The following is a 6,533-nucleotide window of genomic DNA, read 5'->3' on the forward strand; positions in this document are numbered from 1 at the left end:
AAAATACCCAGAGTTGGGAGATGAAATGTTTTGTACAAGGACCAGAAAAGGGGCCCATGTCACTGATTCCCTGAATATAATGGGGAAAAGGGACAATGGGGAGTGATAAGACCAGAAAGGTAAGAGGGGACTGACTAGGTTATGGAGGGCTTTGAATGCAAAACTAAAGATTTTTTAAATTATTATTTTTTATTTGTTCCTAGAAGTGATAAGGAGCTATTGGATTATGTTGATCAAAAGTTCATAGAATTAAAGCTGGAAATAAATTCAGAGATCATTTACTATAATTTCCTATTTCACAGTTGAGGAAACTAAGATTGCAGGAAGTTAATGGAGTTAGCCAGTTATGCTCACATAAGACCAAAATGGCATCACTGTGTTGGGGTCAAAGTATAGTGGCTGATTAGACTGATATGAGTTCAAAAGGCTCTACCACAGGTTGGGTACAAATAGTCTATATGAACATTAGAATGGAGATGGCTCTAAACTTATTCATCATGTGTTTCTTTTGAGATACTGAAATACTGTTTTGCTCATAAAGCACAGTGCTCCTTTGATGCGGGAACACCATGCTGGCCAATCCTTTGCCGGTGTTTCTCTTGTCTCACCAAATGGATACCAAAGTTCTTCTGAGAGACCCTGAGAATGTCCTTGCATCACTTCTTCTGATGTCCAAGTGAGCTCTTACCCATTGTGAGTTTTCTTTTAGGGCAATCTTACATTTGGCATTCGAACAATGTGGCTTTTCATTTTTGTTGAAGGTCTCCAATAAAATCACTGAAAATATCGTGCAAAAAAAGCATATGAGCAAGGACATAATCCTGGCATTGATATACTGTCTAGATTTCACAAACACACAACAATGAGGTCAGTACAATGGCTCTGGTAGGTAGTCTAATACCTTTTATCTCCCACACTTTCCCTTGGAGCCTCCCAAGCCCTGACCCTGGACAAGCATGAATCAATATCATCATCTATGTGGACATTTCTGAAAAGTAGACTACTAAAGTAACTATCCACAACATTCAAAATATTTACATTTGCTATAACCAATGATTGAACTTTTGGATAGCTCAGTCCTGGAGGAGAAACTTTGAGTTTGGGACATTTTTTGTCAGTTCCAAAATGTATTGAGCTCTCCTTTCAGAGGTCAGGAAAAAGTCTTTTTAAAAGCTCACCCAAATCCTCTTACCCCAAAAGAAACATCATCTCTTATTTCTTATGTTTTTGTTATAAAAGGCCCAAATTCAGCATCCATCAAAAACTCCTCCCCCACTGATAAACAAGTGTACAAACCCAAGAGTGTGTTAAGGAAAAGGCATATAATTTTATAAAAATTAGAAGTTTGCCTATGCAATCTAAATCTTAAGTTTTTTCAAGATGAGGAGACTTTTTCAAGGAAGTTGAAATATTTGGGATACAACCCCAAATGAGACTAAGTGAAGTAATAAATAAGTGTTAGCATCTGTAATCATTTCCCTGTATCCTCAATTTATTCTATCCCCAAAACAAGAATTGACAATACAAAATATTTAATTAAACACAAAGAACTCAAACTACAATCAGATAGATAACCTAGAGGGAAGAGGTGGAAGAAAGGGAGGCCTCCTCTGTTTTCCAAATCACAGAAATATGCAACATATAGAAATGGGAAGGGGAGAGGAGCAGCACTAAAGGAAAGTTATTCACTGGAAAAGAATTCTTATATTCAGTAATCCCCAAATCAGCAGGTAGTTCAAATAGTTTCAACCACATACACAAAGCTAGAGGCGGTCCCAACTTCAGAGAAGACTGATCAGGAAAGTTGCAGCAGAAGAGGGGGTGAAGAGTAAGGTACAAGGGATGTTTTCTGTCTCATTGCCTGATTTGATTCGGATTGGTCAGTTGTTTCAGACACGAATCAGTTTGGGTTTTATATTTATTGTCAGGCCAAAAGTAAAAGCAGCAGAGAATTGATTCACATTCCATTGTGTCTCATCTCAGAGGGGACATTGAGTATACAATCATCTGTAAACAAAAAAACTACACACCAACTGGTTTAATATTGACTAAAATCTTGATTAGCTTAGCTGACTTTGGTGCTATTTTCATCTTTGTTGAAGGTCTCCAATAACATCACTGAAAACATCATGCAAAAAAGCATGTGAGCAAGCACATAATTCTGCTTCACTCCATTAATGACTGGGAATGTATAAACTTATTATTCATATCCAGAAAAGCATCATGAAACTAACACACAATAATGATAAACTCCTGTCAACTAAATTCTTAATGATCTTCCACAAACCCTCATGAATGGGAGTATCAAAGGCTTTGGTCACTTCAATGGAAACTGTTTTAGACAGTAAACATCATATCAACCATTCCTCTGTCCTTTCTGAAGCTAGTCTCAGATAGATAACTGTCTTCCAGGTGAAGTATCAGCCTTTTTAGGAGGACTCTGGCAAGAATCTTGCCAGTAACGAATATGCAGAAATACCAAGGAAAAAAAGGGAGGAAAACAAGCAAAAAGAAAACATAAGAGCCAACCTACTTCAAGAATCTTACTTACAATCTATTTATTTCCCCACTTGATCCTACATCTCAAAGTAATTCATCCAAGATTTAGTCTGCTCTGATCTGGATATTTCAACTCTGAAACTTGGGCAGATGACTAAAATACCTGGTTCTATCCTTCTAGGTGGTGGATATGAACTGTGATGTTCATCTCTCTTTCACAGAACCAGTTCAGTTCCTCTACCTCCTATGATTATGTCAAAAACTCAGTTGTGAGTAAATCTTTCTTAGTATCCTTTGTTTCCTTCAAAGCTAAACTCAAGCAATAATTTCTATACAGGGTCTTTCCTAATTCCTTTCCCCCAGTTACTAGCACCTTCCCCTCAAAAATTCCTTTATTATTCTGTATGTCTTTTATTTATTATTTATTCATTCTCAAATGCTCTCACATATCTATACTCTTAGTCTAGATCAGGAATCCTTAATTTTCCATTGTCATGAATCCCTTTGGCAGACTGTTTAAATCTAAGAACTTTTCAAAGTATAGTGCTTTTAAATGCATAAAATAAAATGCACAGGATTTCAAAGGAAACCAATTACAGCTATGTACCAATTAATATGATTAATAAATTCCCTGAAGTAATCTCTTTTATTCAAATTTGAACTATTCAGACATGGTCATTGGTCACATTGAGGGAAATATGCTAAGAACATGAATAATGTGACTACATTAGGGCACTGATAGAGATCTGGATGAATATGGAAACATAGTGATCTGGGTGGCTAGGTGGATAGAGCACTGGCCTTGGGTTCAGGAGGACATGAGTTCAAATGTGGCCTCAGACACTTTCTAATCACCTAGCTGTGTAACCTTGGGCAAGTCACTTAACCCCATTGCTACACAAAGAAAAAAAAGGAAAAAAACTGTGATTCTTATCACTCTCTACCCCATTTTCCACCACTCTTTCACCTTCACCAGGAAAGCAATAGTGACCACATAGAATAGAAGGCCATGTCATATTTTCATGTCTCATAGGTCGCTAAAGTAAAAAAAAAATAATTACCTGGTGGCCTCTCTATAAACAGACTGATCTTTCCATAGGGATTGTCTGTCACCAAGACCATACAAAAAGCCTTGCAATCTTTGTAGTACCTACCAAGGATTGTGGTCTGATAGCATAGTTTTCAAAATCCCAGGGTTGTTTCCACACCATGATGAGCAATCAGAGGATTTTAAGTGGACAACCAGAGCAATAAATTCTATAATTATTCTTATATAAATGCAAAGAGATTTTTATCTTATCTTAATAGAACAAATAAAAATGAGTTGTTAATGCAGAAAATACTTGAAAGCACAGAATGACTGTGAAAAGATGATTTACAAACTGTGAGAGGGCACTCTATTGTTTTATAAATGCACTAAACTGCATGGGGCTGAGTCAGAGAAGAACAATTCTGATTAATTTCATTTTTGCCTGAATAATTCTTGTTTAAGAGGCACCTTTAGCCCAAAGATATGCCTATCACAAAAAAAGTTATCTTTAGGGATTTCACATTCTTCTAAGATTAGTTCTTCTCTACCTCCCTGTTGGCTCTCTCTATAAGTAGTTGGGAGAAGATTCCCAAAATTTATCTCTCCTAAGGATTCCTTATTTGGGGGATTATTCTCAGGGATAGCATCATGAAATAATATTTAGGCAAAAATAAAGATAATCAGTTATTCTTCTCTGACTCAGCCCCATGCAGTTCAGTGCATTTGTAGAACAAGAGTTTCCCCTCATAGTGAAAGGATCACTAGACAAGATGAAAAGGAGGAACACAGTGCATTGAAATAAGCTCTTGATATGTTAAGAATACACAGACTATTATAAATAATAAATTCAGAGTGGGTTTTCATGATGTATTTTATGATCTTTACTTCCAAAAAGTGATAGAATCAAGTCAAAAAAAAATCTATGTCAATTGGGTATAGTGCTGGGCTTAAACTCAGGAAGATCTGAAATCCAACCTTAGATATTGATGATTCAGGACAAGTCACCTAACCTCTCTGTTTCACTTTCAGAATGAGGGGATTACATTATATTACCTCTAAAGTTCAACTCTAAACATATGATCCTTGCCCTCATTGAAATTGATATTGATTATTGTTGGTTCGATTGTGTGGATTGGTGTTGATTTATATTTTCCAATTTTAGCCAGCAGGAAAAATCAGATTTGATCACACTGGGAGGTTCCTGCTTCAGCAGACAATAGAATCATCTCGCAAAATAGTCAAAAATCAGTGCCTAGGAAGAAGGATCATGATTTAGAGATGGTTAGCAATATCTGAAGTAGAAATATAGTAACAATAAAAATAATAACAAAGACTGAGCCAAGATCTAAGACCTACTCAGAATCCTATAAGATCTAAAGTGACAAAGATGGTATCTTACCTTGGGGACATGACCTAAAAGATCAAATTCTCACTTTTTTAAAAAAAATTGTCTCCAATTGAGTTACTTTGGGAACTCTCTAAAAATAATATGTAACTTGTGTCTATGTAGGTAGCAAAGTCTCCAACTCCTACAACAATATGCAAGTTAATAGTTGAATATGAAATATAGGGCAAATTTTATTTCATTGTACAGAAAAAGTCAAAGGTGTAAAGGGCTCATAAAACATTGTAAACAAATATAAAAAATATCTAAAATGCTACCTCATAGCAAATCATAAGTAATCGACCCAATTCCTTCACCTTTTGCAATGAGTCCTATTTTACAAATGTCTTCAAATTCTTTCAACTCACTGATAGTCTGTGGTTTGTTCCTTGGAAATGAACAGAATTTGGGGATGCCAATGGAGTAACATGGGTATTATGATGAATACACATTATGAATACACCTCTTCCCCAAATGACCTCCCACCATCAAAAAAAAGGTAAATACAATCAATTTTTCTTGTCATTAGTTCTCCACTGTCCAAATAGCCTACTCTAATGATTAGCTGTTTCTTGCCTTCATTATTGAAGACCAAAATGACATCACTATGATCAGACCAATACAAGCTTGGAATGATCCTCCAGAGGTCAGAGACAAATAGTACATATAAATACCTGGGATGTGTTCTCTAAACTTGCACATCTCACATTCCTAGAAGCTTCCTAGAAGCTACTTCAATTTTATTTTGCTTATAGAACACAACATCCTCTTTGATGAGGGCACACCATGCTGGACAGTCCTATGCCATTGTCTCCCATGCAGCACAATCAATTCGAAAGTTGTTAAGAGAGACTTTCAGGGTATCCCAGTATTGTATTTTCTGTTCTCCTTGTGAGCACTTGCTTAATGTGAATTCTCCAAAAAAATAGTCTTTTTTGCAAGTGTGCCCCTGGTATTCAAACAACATAACCGACCCATCATAGTTACATTCTCTGAAGTGATGTTTGAAAGCTTGGCAGTAGCTTGAGAAAGGACCTCAGTGGCTGGTATTTTATCCTGGCAGGTGATCTTCAGAACATTCCTAAGACTAGTTAAATTGGAGTGATTTGGTTTTCTGTAATGACACTAGTAGACTATCCAGGTTTCACAGGTATAGAGCAATGGCTCTGTAGACCTTCAGTCTGGTAGTCAGTCTGATACCTCTTTTCTCCCACACTCTCAAATACTGAGCTAGCTCTGACAATGCATTGGCAAGGACTGTTTGTCTTTCAGGTCTTTTGGATCTTGTGTTGTCTTTGAAAAGGTGCACATTTCTTGTTTCAACATTGAATGGAATCTGAAGAAGTTTGTGTACATTTTTTGTGTAATAATTAGTCCAGGGTTAGGTAGCAGACAATTTTTAAGAAACATTTTCAAGCCCCTTCTCATACCAGAAGGAGAACAATGCGATCCTTACAAGGGCAGTTCAGGGGGCATCTAGGTAGTGCAGAGGACCAGGAGCACCAGGAGTACCTGAGTTCAAATCCGGCCTCAGACAATTAATAATTACCTAGCTGTGTGGCCTTGGGCAAGCCATTTAACCTCATCTGCCTTGCAAAATCCTAAAAAAAAAAAAGCAAC

Source organism: Macrotis lagotis, chromosome 1, assembly GCF_037893015.1.
Source record: "Macrotis lagotis isolate mMagLag1 chromosome 1, bilby.v1.9.chrom.fasta, whole genome shotgun sequence".
NCBI lineage: Eukaryota > Metazoa > Chordata > Mammalia > Peramelemorphia > Peramelidae > Macrotis > Macrotis lagotis.